Source organism: Zootermopsis nevadensis, unplaced genomic scaffold, assembly GCF_977971745.1.
Source record: "Zootermopsis nevadensis isolate Lab colony 2312 unplaced genomic scaffold, Znev_1.0 Znev_ptg000008l, whole genome shotgun sequence".
NCBI classification, from domain to species: Eukaryota; Metazoa; Arthropoda; class Insecta; order Blattodea; family Termopsidae; genus Zootermopsis; species Zootermopsis nevadensis.
The window spans coordinates 6,789,420-6,803,229 of NW_028259140.1; the positions used below are offsets into that span (position 1 = coordinate 6,789,420).

Genomic DNA, 13,810 nt, shown 5'->3' on the forward strand with positions numbered 1-13,810 from the left:
TTACTCTCTAGATTTATTTTATAATTATAGGCTTACCAGTATTAGTGCTCTTCTGCTAAAATAACGTTAAATTATCTTCGGAATGTCATAAACGGTGCAGTGAAAAGGTGATTAATTTACTTCCAGTTATAAAGGCAACTATTGTTTAGGTATAAAAACATTCTTAACTTTTATAAACAGCGGAGAATCTCTTGTGTAAGTTATCGACCTGGGAACTATGTAACGATGCTGCATCTAGTGTGAAGTTAATTTGGTTTCAAATCAGGTAAAATAACAAATACAAACAGTTACTTTTTGAAGGGTTTCAAATACAAAAGCTTCACTTACTATGGTCGGCATACTCTGTCATTTCTGATAAAATAAGACCAAAATATCCCAGAATAGCATCTGCATTGGCAGAGACTTTAATCTTCTACCTCCATAAGATATTACAGATAAGAATAGAAACCACTAAGCTGGCATGCTCAATAGACCTCACTTTCAGTCACTATTACAGAAATTGCTTGTACTGTTTTGTGTAGGGCTTAATTAATTTTACGCAGAAAACTGTTTGGTGATAAGGATTCAGAATACTCATTTTTTGGTCTTGCAAACCGTATAAAACTTGTAACATTTTTCCACGAAGCCTTGGTGTAATACAACCTGACACCAAAACAGAATATTACGCATACGAGGAGTGAAGAAAAAACGGAAATCCTAATCACACTTCCCTTTTTAATGTTTGACATCTTGTCTGTGGATGTGTGTGTCTATTTCACTAAGATTTTCAGTCAATGTGTGATATATAAAATTGTGCAAAATGTGTGTTCTTCATACACTAACTGGGAACTGAACTCAGGATATAAAAACAAGGCCTGTGAGTTTTGAATGAAACTGAAAATAAATGGCGATAGTAATTTTCTTTACACAGAATGGACCAATTGATCTTCAAATTATTGTTCTTAATTAACTAAGATCACATGGGCGACGAGTATGACAATTTCTGTATTCTGGCCTTTAGCGCCATGTAGGCTGGCAGAAGTTTACCGTCGACCTGATGATACAGAGAGCAAGGACCTCTGAAACGTCGGCAAACTTCTACCAGATTACACCGAGCAACAACACAGAAAACAGCCAGCTTCGACATGCAGCTGTGTTCAACGAAGCACTCTAGGTCCAACAGCGCTACATTTTGCACATTTGATGTTTCTGACCTCTTCAAAAGCTTAGAGTAGTTCAGCTAGCAGAGAAATAAATTAGCTGTGTTTTGTGGAAACCGAAGTCTCATTATCGTTCACAAGACCCTGTGTCTGGACTCTTTCCGAATCATTTAAATCCAGTGCGCTCAATTAATACGCTTGATTTAAAATCCATTTTAATATCATCCTCACTTCCATGACTAGAAGCGTCAGATGGCATATCTTTTTAAGGATTTTCAACTAAAATTTTGTATGCACTTCTCATCAATTCCATGCGTGACAGCTATATGCTCCGCCCATCTCATCTTTCTTGATTTGATCATTTTATTAATGCCAATATTTTAGGCACAAACTACGAACAACCTTACCCTTCAGTTTTATCTTTGTTAATTTACCTATAACAGGTTAAGAAAGCCTACTTTGCTTTACAATTCGTTTCATATAGTTGCAGAATGTATTCATTCCTCTAAGTGTGGAACCTGCTAATCGATGACTGATTCAATTCTAATCAACATTCAAAATTGTAATGCGACTAATATAGGCCCCTTTAATCAAAGTTTAATAAAAGTTTAAAAAATTTATAAATTTCATTTTTTTTCGATGCAGCGTCACTATCCAACGTCAGATTAAAAACTTTTTAATTCTTACATTAAGCAGGCCACTATGTAGGCCTGCTGTTTTATTAGTGTAATTATTACGTTACAAGCCAAGAGTAATTTTACACAGACTCGTTTCAGGACTCATTATGCCAGCTCTCATTTTTATAAATTTCACTCGCTCATATCCCCCGCCATTGTTTCTTGAGCTTCGCCCCCCTCTTACCGATCCCCCTGCCCATCCGTGACCCCGTGTAGATTATAACACGCATTGCGGGCTTCACAGATTGCTGAGTGTACTGTTGAGGAGACCGACTCCGCCTCCTCCCGCCAGATGTCACGCTCTGCAGTGACCGCCAGCTTTTATCACACGTTCCATCACACCTGCAGCGCTTTGTTAAACCAGTGGGGCGGAGCTCCTGAGGACTCCACCCCTTTTATTACACTTACATCATGCACATACCTACCAGACTAAGTACAACCACGGCTAAGATATACATTTAAAATCTTGCATAAATAACACGTTGATTTGAAATCATAACATGAATTTATAATGGTTCATGAAATCGAAACATATGTTCAGAAAATACCTGTCAGTCCACGATACAAGTTGAACAAGGAATGAGAAACACATGCACTGAATCACGTGTTTTCGTCCCGTTATGGTAACAATAATAAAAACGCAGATGTAAACACTCCGATTTCTCAACCCGATCGACTATCTACTTTCCTTGAGGCGACATGGTATTTCATATCAGTCGAGGTTCATCTGGTCACCTGATATTGTTAACAACTGTGCGAAATGAGCCACATTTATGACATCTGAGGTTTTACAGGAAAGATCTTACGTCGTAGAATTCATCAACCTTTCACAGCACGCACCTCTAAAACGTCCGACTACATGGCGCAACAAGGCAAAAGAGAGTCATCTTCATGATTATCTTGGTATTGTGTGTTACAACATTTTGTGGATTCGCTGGTAGATACCAACATTTCAGAGTGACATAGTGTCTCCATCTTCAAGACTTGACCTCAAATCTCATATTCTGTAGCATCAATTATGTTATCCAGTCAGGTTTTCTGCTTTTATAGCTGTGTATGTCTAATTGAGACACGTGGACCAGTTCTGTCGCTCTTGGCTGTTTATTCCTCGCTGTAAGCGCTGCCAGCGGAGAAACATCGTAGAGAAGTTGAATAGCAGTGAAAAATACCTTGCTTCTCAGTTCTGTTTCGAGTATATTTGTTTTTCCGTTTTATGTTGAATTTTAAACTCAACAGTAAACTGTTTAAATAAGTGTGACGGAACTACTTCCTTCGTCTGAGCTATGAAGTTACGAATGAACCTCAAAAACCGATGCCGATAGGTTAATCCATAGAAGAGACAGAGCTTCTTGGTTTCTTTTCCAGAAATGTTCGGAGATTGAATCTCTTTGTATTGTTAATACTTACGGACTATATAATCAAGAACCACGACGGAGTGTTATTAAAAGATGATTACAAAACATTAAATTCGCGTCTGCATAATGATCACGACATAACAGAGTAAGTTCTGTCCATATAAGCGCCAAGATGTGCGACATTAAAGTAGTATTTCTAATTCACCTGTGAAAAGTTGGACTTCTATCAGACTACAACGAGCTACAATCCGGAAGAAACCCATCTTTAAAAAAATAGATTTTAAAATGTATGTATATTTGCAACACATCTCATCTTCTTGTCATGTACTAGGAAATGTGGAATCGTATTACATATGGCTTCGAAGTCCAATGGGAATTGTCTTTCTTATACATTTTTGCAGTCAGTAAAGTTTACACGTAAGTAAGTTTTAGCCTCTTCATCAAGGTTGTTAAAAATGTCCCAATCATATGATCAGAATCATTAACTCTTTAGCACAGAACTGCTTCATCAATGCAATGTGTAGAACAAATTAGACTCTTTCCAGACACGTCCTGATTATTGAGGCAGTACAATACTATTCCCAGTACTGTATGGAATTTTAGAGTAAGAAGTAATTTTATCTTCAATTAGATGTAACACACAGAGGACTTCCGACGTAACTCTAATTTTCGCTGATTTCAACACGATGTGTTCACTGCAATAAAAATAATATTCTTATCGTAACCCAAGCCATTTTCACTGCCATATATTACAGAAGTCACAAATTTCGTTCCCGTTCCTTATCGTGTGCCACAAGTCTTTTATAGTCGTCGTGACTAGTATTTCAGCCTCATGATAGCCTAGCCACATCTTTTCGTTGAATAAACACGAACAGTAGTTGCTATTAGTAAACACGAAAGTACAGTGAAGCTGCGTGTTTTCAGTGGAACGGAATCGGCGACTGCGTGTGAACCGGGCCTTATTACGACCATCGAACCACCGCACTAACGTGGAATATAACACTGCCTATGAAGGCAATGCAGTATCGTGCACTTACGTGTCTTACAATTCAATTTCCGGTTCTCGGTGTGTGCCTTTGGTGGCTCGCTGGCCCACAACCAATGAGACGACTCCGAAAGGTCTTTGCATGCAACAAACCTTGCAACGAAAACTGTATCTACAGATTTTGATGCCGCTGTTTAATTGGACCAATCAGTCATATGACAACACGTATGGTTTCTATGAGAGCAGAAGTGAACCAAGATTGTGTTTATGTTTATGGAATCCTGGAATCACGGAAGGCTACATAATACTGGCCTATGCATATCAATGTTATGTTTCAACCGCTTAATTATCTAGGTAGCAAACGCTCATAATACCTACGGATTACAAAATACTGCAGTCACAATTTAAAGGCAGCCAGAATACCTTTTATTAACTTTTCTCTGAAATGAACGAAGGACAAAGTAGAAGAATAAAAGCAAGGAAGGAAGGACAACATAAAGAAAGCGATTTATCGCCCTGATGACGGAGGCAGTATTACCTCTGAAACGTTGGTAAACATCGACCATACTATACAGCGCAACAACCCAGAAGACAGAAATCTTCACACTCATCGCCCTGATGACGGAGGCAGTATTACCTCTGAAACGTTGGTAAACATCGACCAGACTACACAGCGCAACTACCCAGAAGACAGAAATCTTCACACTCATCGCCCTGATGATGAAGGCAGTATGACCTCTGAAACGTTGGTAAACATCGACCAGACTACACAGCGCAACAACCCAGAAGACAGAAATCTTCATACTCATCGCCCTGATGACGGAGGCAGTATGACCTCTGAAACGTTGGTAAACATCGACCAGACTACACAGCGCAACAACCCAGAAGACAGAAATCTTCGACTGAGGATGTCTGAGAGGAAAGAAAGTAACTTGTGTTGTTCAGTTGGTCAATCAAGGAGGATAAGATGACTCGTAATTTTAATTTATAACATTAGCAGAAGAAAACATTTAAAGAAAAATAAGTTCGCTGGTTCCAGAAATTCTTATTATCTACTCAAACATAAAAGAACCATAAACGTGAAATATTTCCATATTTGCATGAGAGACTGCAGAAGTTCTTAGTTGTGTTAGAGCGCGATGAAAATAAAAAGCAAAATATACTGAGAAGAATAATTAGTTTGGCTTTAAGAACGTAGCTGTAATTGATACGTGTTCACTCGACGTATAGTCAGTCTTGGTTTGGAATTTAGGATTTTAACACAAGAAATGTCACGCGTCTTAGCAGCACAAACTACAATCAAACAACACCAAATTATATGCCTATTGCTTTGATTTGTAGTTTTTCAGACGACGTCAGTGAACACTCGGGTTCCTTAGTAGGTAATTATTTAAGCTGCATAACATTTGTTCGGGAAGAATCCTTTTCCAGGATATTAGTTTGGATTTATGAAACTTAACTATATTTTCAATAGGCCTTAATTCATTACTTAAATACGCATTTATGACACAGAATAGAAAGCGATTACAATTGATTTATACCCCGAGTGACTATGTGTAGTGCATTACACTCCACTTACTAACTGTTATGAAATTGCAGGTTTTAGACTCCAACTCCACGTTATGTTCACCGATAATATAACTTTTCTGAACTCCTTAACAATAAAACTATATCGTCACGAAAACAGTCAACTTAATTACTTAGTTCTAGTCGCCATAACGTTTCAAGTTTTCATTAACGTGCTCCATTCACAAGTCTCACTGCACATAGACCTACGTCATGGCCTCTTGATTCTACATCATTCTAACTTCTAACCCCTGACCCATTAATAGATAGTTGCTGCTGTAACAGGCAAATCAGCGTCATTCACGAAGTTCTGGTTTTAGTTTAGATTGGTAAAAGCAAAACATTCCTCTTCAGACAGTTCCGTGCAAAATAAACTGAGGAAAACCGAAGTTGGCCTTTCTTGAATGTCCCTGTTGCAGAAAGGGACTCGCATTCTCAACAGCGGTGGTAACAACCGTGCCCAATGGTGATGGACAGAGAGACAGACCTCTTGAAGGACGCTAGTTGCCCGAAGAGAGACAAGTCAAGACAGACACGCAGATCGACAGATGTTTAATGCGCGGTTTATGGTATGATGATAGCGCCTTCAGCTACACCAACAGTAATCGTGAACATGCGCGTGTTAGGAATTTTCATCCGACTCTGTGAGATATGGAGAGGCAAGGCTAAGATATTTTTGGTTAATCAATTGTCCTTCGTTCAGCTACGTCGAAAATTGTCTTTACAAATTACAATTTACATAATAATATTTGTTTTTGTAAAAAGTGATTTCAAAACCTACATTAGGCATAGTTCACTTCTATAAACCCAAGTACAGTGGTACTGCAACGGTAAAGCTCTAGGCGCAGACTTGTATTCGGGAGGTCCCCAATTTATATTAATCATGATTTTCCTCTGTCCCTCCAACAAACGTCGCAACATAAACTTGAAATAAACCAAATCCTCAGGCATGATTAATGACAACCTTCTAATCTGCTCCTACGCTATATAACTAGAATAACAGTAGGCATATTAAATTTCCACATTTGTTTGAAGATCGCTGTGTTGATAGTAGTAGTAAACAGTTCTGAAATGTCTGTCAGTGTCTACAAGAGTACACGGCCCAACATTCCGGAAGGCAGGCTTTTTAACAGTCGCCTCCGTAAGAACCTGAAATCTCACAACTGTAAAGAGGTCACGAAAACACAAGACCCATGAAACTTGACTGCAGGCTTGAACACCAGACCTCCCAGGTACAAAGTTTTACTCTAAGTGAGCATGAGACCACACTACATGTTGCCATTTTTAGGTCTATAAACCATCTCAGTCTGAGGTATAGTACATTAAGCGGGACTAGAAGTAACAGATGCCTGCGTAATTACTATTTCGAGACCTTTTCTTTAATTATTCTGAAACGAGGAGCTACAGACTGGGTCTTTCCAGCAATGTGTGGTTTCAACCTATATTTTTTCCTTCTCGAAACAGCAAAACAAAACACAGATTAGAGAAAAAACGACTATATACATATTTCTTAACTATACACAACGATGTAGTTAATTTTCAAACGCATCGCTAGGTCTTATACACGTAGTAAATACACCAGCCAAATAATTCTATAGTTAATTTTCTTGAAGAAGCAAAAATCACTTTTTATTTCAGTATTTCTAGTTTTCTTTCTTGTACTCAACAAGCGTAACCAGCGATTATGTGGAACGCCCACCTATTCAGTATTCTCATCACACAGCACGAGAACAGGCAAATGATCCAGATGCCGGTACATTTGCTATAGAACTAGCCTTGTCATCAGTGGCGTATCATATTTATTTGTGATTTATTTAACCGCGCTCAGACAATCAAACGTCCAATGAGAGAATAATTAATTGATTAACATCGGCTTTTAAAAAATATGGATAGAAGCGTTGTGGAACAGTTAAAAGAAAAATCCTAGAATTTTTATGGTTGGACTGATAAAGAGTAAAAGAATCCTCAAGATAACTACGTAGTATCAGAGAAGAGATTTGAAGCCTGGACCTCCCGAATACGAAGCGCGAGGCGAAACCATTCGACTGCGAGGTTCGGTTTTTTATCGTCAAACAAAATAATTTTCAGAACATTTTACATATTTTAAGTAAATAATTTTAAAAAGTAATTTTACTCACCCAATGAAAATGTCTCTGCATGTGCAGACCTGTAAATGGGAAAAAGACACATTAAAATTAAATTATAATTTTATAAATTACATACCTAATTGATATTTTTACTAAATTCCGACGTAATATTATTCCACGTCTTTTAATTATCTTATTAGCCTTGTAAGATATGATTTATTTTAAAACTGGATAGCACAAGATTACAAATTTCTAAAATATATTTTTTAAATAAACAAACTAACACAATGTTATAAGAATCCTAAGGTTTAACACCTGTAATACCAGAGCCCACCTTTTGACAAAATTCTAACTCCAGTTGTGCATCCATTCTCAGACTCCAAAGTGAAGATTTTCCAATAAATAATTCGAACCAAAATTTTGAATATATTTATTGTCTCCCCTGTATTAGGCAAATGTTCAGCACATAGCAGCCTTCTGAATTTCATCATCACGACAAACTGTATAAATCATCATACGCGAAAGTGAAGGATAGAACTTTTATGTAATAAATGGCTGAGAGTAATTGAAAAATATATCTTATAAGAAAACAGTGAAGTGTAGTTATAATAATTTAAGTGAATTAAAGCCTAAAATAAATCTTTTGGAATGCACATATTTGAAACCAAATAAATAGAGGAGAATAAAGCTGGTAAGATATTAACCATAAGCAGGGTTATGATGAACTAAAAATGCAAATATAAGTCTAGTACAGAAAGCAGTATCGTTAGTAAACACACTTGAACAAGAAGCCTGTACTATAAAAACTTTTGCGTCACGTGGACACGCCTATGTAAAAGAAAATACAGTTCAGTACACATTACTGTCAGTTTCAAATATTTTATTTTAATTATTTTACTTCCGGGTCTATTTCTTTACAGATGTGTGGGAGAATTTTTGTGTTATGTATTTTTGTACGTAAGCATGCGCGCATGCATCCGTCTCTGAGGATACCTTGAGGGGGGGGGGGGGGGGGGGAAGCTTATGCCGGCCCTGTCTGCAGCATAACTCACGCCATACTCCTCAATCTAGTGCCAAGGTTAAGAAACCGTGGAGTTATACATCCATATCCCGTTCGTCTTACTGAAGCGATGTTCATACAACTACTGAGAAAACCAAAGCTTTACGTTTTATGTACTATATAGAAGTACATATTTGTCTACTTATGTCTATATATATGATGGAATATAAGCTTAATATCACACTGATTGCTTAGTGATATAGCTACGGGCTATTTATTAATTATTTAAAATAATTATCGGTAACCAACTGACTCACAAAAGCAATGACCTAAACACACTTGCAAAGCAGTTAGCCGAGTAATTATATATGTAACAGTACTCATTAACAAAATAACTACTTCAGTAACTAGCTAATAGCTGATTAACGAAATTAATCTATTAACTAAATACGCAGGTAATTAACACTTTAAAGCCCACTGGGAACTAGAATATGCCACCTGTTTTAACAAACAGTAATTCTGCATTTTGTATTCATGGGTATCTTATGATTCTCAGAATAAACAGCAATTATGTCCTTAAACGGCATTAACCAACTGATCTTTACAATGGTGAAGTTATGTTTCCTTTGTGGTAGAGACTGAAATCTTAATACTCTGAAGATGAGATTTAGCTTCAAAGGGTAAAGTAACTTAGCTACCAAATCAAACCTCTGAAACCTGAGCCTAAACGTACACATTAGCTGTAAGAAGAAGGTACAGATAATCAAATAAATGATGTACTCCCCTTGCTAGAGAAGCAGCTACCTGTCTCGCGTCAAACTGTGTAACTAACCTTCATGAAACCTGCATCACAATCTAAGAAACAATTTTTATAAACAGAATGCTTAATAGAACTAATTCTACAGCTGAATTAATTATGCTGCTTTATTACAGTCTTTCAGCACTGAACTAGAAACCACAGCTCTCCGTCACAAGCCATTTCCAGTTCTTCACCTCAAATCAGTCTGCACGTAGCCGCCATAAGGCAGCAAGTTGTCCCGGGTATTCTGAGAATCTGACGCAATGTCTGGGTGAAGGTTATGTTGCACTGCATTTGGTTTATGTTTCAACAGTTTTATACTGCAAAGCACATCATGGAACGTTATTTTGCACTATGTCACACTGAAATCACATACACATAACCAATAAACGTATTATTACACCACCACTTACTACTCAATGTTAATATCACTGTTGCACACACGGAACTTAACTTCGTTATCTGCTTCCGATTTAGTACAATCGGCAAAATTCGGTTGTCACTTCGAGGAATATTCCCGAACACAAGTAGTTATGCTCATTTCAGGGCGCACCTCAACGCGTGTCACTGGCCTTCTGCATGACAGACACTTGCCGATAGAATGCAGTAGCAGTTACGCTCATTGAGAATAGGAAATAAAACGGACGGGGAAAATATTGAAGAGATTCAAAACAGTTGAGGTACTAATAACGTTTCTTGGCCGTGGGAAGCCAATATCAAGCAGTGTCGCTTCATAGATCGCACAACAAGCGACTCATGTGACAGAGAGCAGTACTTCCATAACGTCCCAAAAACAAGTATACACAATGCTGACGTATCTGTTTGGGGCAACCTGTACCTTCATACGTAAGTTACAGGAGTTATCGACATTATAGGAGCACGTATTCTGACATGGATAAGAAGTATAAATCTCACCATAAGTTAATGGTGTTATTTTTTGTATCAAGGAATTTGTTTCCTTGACGAACGAAAAGGAAGTAATACTAATCCAACTTTTTTTGTAAACTTAAAAGACTTCAATGATCCAAAGGATCACAGAGCAGCACATACGACTTTTGTAAGCCGACATAATGGACATCTGAAGAAATGTCGTTCTTGACAGAAAAATAGAGTCCAAGGAAGAATGGAAAATATTGTTGAGTTAATGAATACTTTATTCAGGGAAAAGATGATGAAGTTTATTCGTATTTAGATTTCCATAAGCGGTGAGTCCTTTTTTTGATAGATATACTCAGTTTATAGTTTAGATGCGTCATGTTTGTGTTCAAAATTCAAATATATATTTATTATTCAAGTCTATACACAAACTTTTAAATTGTTGATGTTAAAATTTAAAATCATATAGCGCAATATTATAACATCGAGATAGATGAATGGCGCAGAATATTAATGGTGATTTTAAATTTTAACATCAACAATTTAAAAGTTTGTGTATAGACTTGAATAATAAATATATATTTGAAGATATACTCAGGCTTTGTCTCGTCATGAACCTGTACTTAAAGGAAACCGAAAATTATATTAATTCCTGTCATTTTCAATAAAAACTCTCAGTTATTTCCTAACACGTATTCCTCAGAGGACTGCAAGGCACAAGATAAAGCTTTTATTCTGTCCAAACACACGCCATGAAATCGTGAAAGGGAACTGGAGGTAAAGCTCGTCTTCGGAACCCGATTGAGGTGAGTGGTTAGCTCTACGCGAAGATCACTTTTCTATCCATCGGACTATATTTTCTGCATATTTAAAGCGTCTTTCCAAAATACCTTTCACATTTTCACCTTGCATCTATTAACACATTCTTCGGAGTTTCTTACCACCTTGCTTATTTACAGAACACTAGTTAAATTTTAGTGAAATATGAAGTCGGACAGAATGACTATCGCTACATTTATTTTTTCGAAGCTTAGTCTACGTCCAACCAAGCAATATTCCGTTTTACCTGATAAACTCTTTATGTGGTAATAACTAATATTTCAAAGGATTACACGATGCCTTATTATCCAATCAAGTTTTCCTTTGTTTAATGTGACTCACCTGGCTTCTTTCCTGACACAAAGCCGAGTTTCACAAAAATCCAGAAAGCAGACAACGTGAAAAAGAGCAATTTGTGGTAAGAGTTGGAGGGGGAGAAGAAAGAGGCTAGCAGGATGGTAAAAAGTCATGTTTCTTAATTACTGCTGGTACTGGGATGGGCATTTTTCTGGTCCAGTACTGCCGCCCTCGCCTCGTCTCCTGAACTGACGGCCAAATTATAACTTTCTTTACCACGTCTGTCCGGTCGTACAGCTAGCCTTCTGATGGGTCTGCTTCATTAGGCCTTGGGCCACGGAACCACCTCTTGGTGATACAAAAACAATAAATTCTGACGTGCAGTTCAACAGCTAATGGCGCCAGCGGACGCAATTGTGATGATACCGGTGATGAATAATGTTAATAACAACGATAAAGATCAGACATGTTTCTGGAGAAGAACAGAGACAAGAAAGATAAAAAGAAACGGAAGACGATAGTCGTATTAACGGATAAGAAATCAGAAGGAAGAGGACGTCTCAAGACAAAACCACAAAATTTGGAGGTAATTTAAGTTTACGTCATCCTTTTAATAAATATTAATTTTAGAATAAATGTAAGAATAGGAATAAATAAATGACAAAAACTCCGAAACCTCTAAATACACTTTCAATCCGTTTGGAAAGCCTGAAGACAAGTGACCACTTGGATGATCTAAGCGTAGGCAGGAGAATAATATTAATTTGATCTTAGGGATTTCAGGTATAAACTGAATTCGTCTGGCTCAGGATATGGATCGGCGGTAGACTCTTATGAACCCTGATTCCATAAAAGGCGCTGAATTTCTTGACTGCAAGAGCGTACGATTATCTTTTCAAGCACGACTGTGTTCCATGGAGAAAGGAAGTTTCCACTTGTTACATGCGTCTGAGAATTAAATCGCTGAAATCTTGGAATGTTTGAAACGTTATAGCGCAGTAAGTGGTGAGTTCGATTTGATGGTGCTGATTGGTGGAGCGGAAAAGCGGGATGTCACTGTTCAACTGCCCTTCACAAGGCTTCCAATATTACCCAATTGCTACACATTCAGCCTGAAGATGGCAAATAAAATGTCTGGAGAAACGTTGGATAATTTTCAACATTCGACACGGTTCAACCCCGAAAGACGAGGAAACACATAACTACGAATTTTTCGCACAAGGTAATGAGTATATGGAAACAGAGAAATGGAGAATGAAAATGTTTAATAAAATATAAGGGACTAAGAACAATTTAAGTGTTAAAGAGATTAATAAATATTTCTGTCTGGTTATAAACTGATATACGGGGCTTAATATAACAAAAGAAATTTGAAAGAACCATTTGAAATTTTAGTGGACTAAAAGCCTACAAATTTACTACGTCAGTGATATCGCATGTCACTCACATGTTTACAAGTTTCTGAAAACCCTACACAGTTGCAATCAACGTGCGTTTGGAAGCTCATAAATCCTTTAATACCGCATCCACAAAAACAGTATAAGTGCACACACAAAGGCAAGACAACAGGCACACAGTAGCATTATAATATGAAAAAAACCTTTCCCCCCATGAGAATTATCCCCTTTCTGAAATCGCCGTTTTGGTCTCAAGGGTAAGTTGGACCCTCTTGAAGGGGCGCCTGTAGACATGTGGAGGATCAGCGCCCAGTGACATGTATGGTATTGTCGATTACCAAGCTTTGGCATTTGTCTTCTCAAAAAGGAAAAAATATTATCACGAACATAAAGTCGACTTCTGCAATCTTAAATCCAGCCAAACATAATCAGAGGGGCAGGAGGAATTATTTTTCGGTTCATCAGAAATAATGAAAGGACTTGACATTAAAATTAACCACGGCTCTCCCTCTTTGTTCTCAACAAAAATCAAATGTGTACTAAAATGGAGAGTGAACATTTTAGAAATATGTTTTAGCTTTACCTTATTTAATTTACAGCAGATTCAAGTAGACTGTATTGTTACAATGTAGTGCAGGAAAGACTCAAACATTTTATTACATTACGTGGACACGATTTAGAAGTATTTTCAAATAAAATTTGTCCATTTAATGAGATCTTTATTTTGTAACACGAACCTTTAAATTGCATTACGTTATCAAAATTAAGTGATTGCTAGAATTCAGTTCAGAATCTTCTGTATCTTTAAAACGT

At 37.3% G+C, this 13,810-nt stretch overlaps 1 long non-coding RNA gene across 1 annotated transcript in view; it reads right to left on the minus strand.

Moving 5' to 3' along the window:
• Positions 1–13,810, minus strand: part of LOC110829822 (uncharacterized) — a 218,099-nt gene that overhangs the window by 109,352 nt on the left and 94,937 nt on the right. The window contains exon 3 of the long non-coding RNA XR_002543094.2: positions 7,861–7,889. This is a non-coding gene — a long non-coding RNA (uncharacterized LOC110829822). The remainder of the gene's footprint in view (positions 1–7,860; positions 7,890–13,810) is intronic.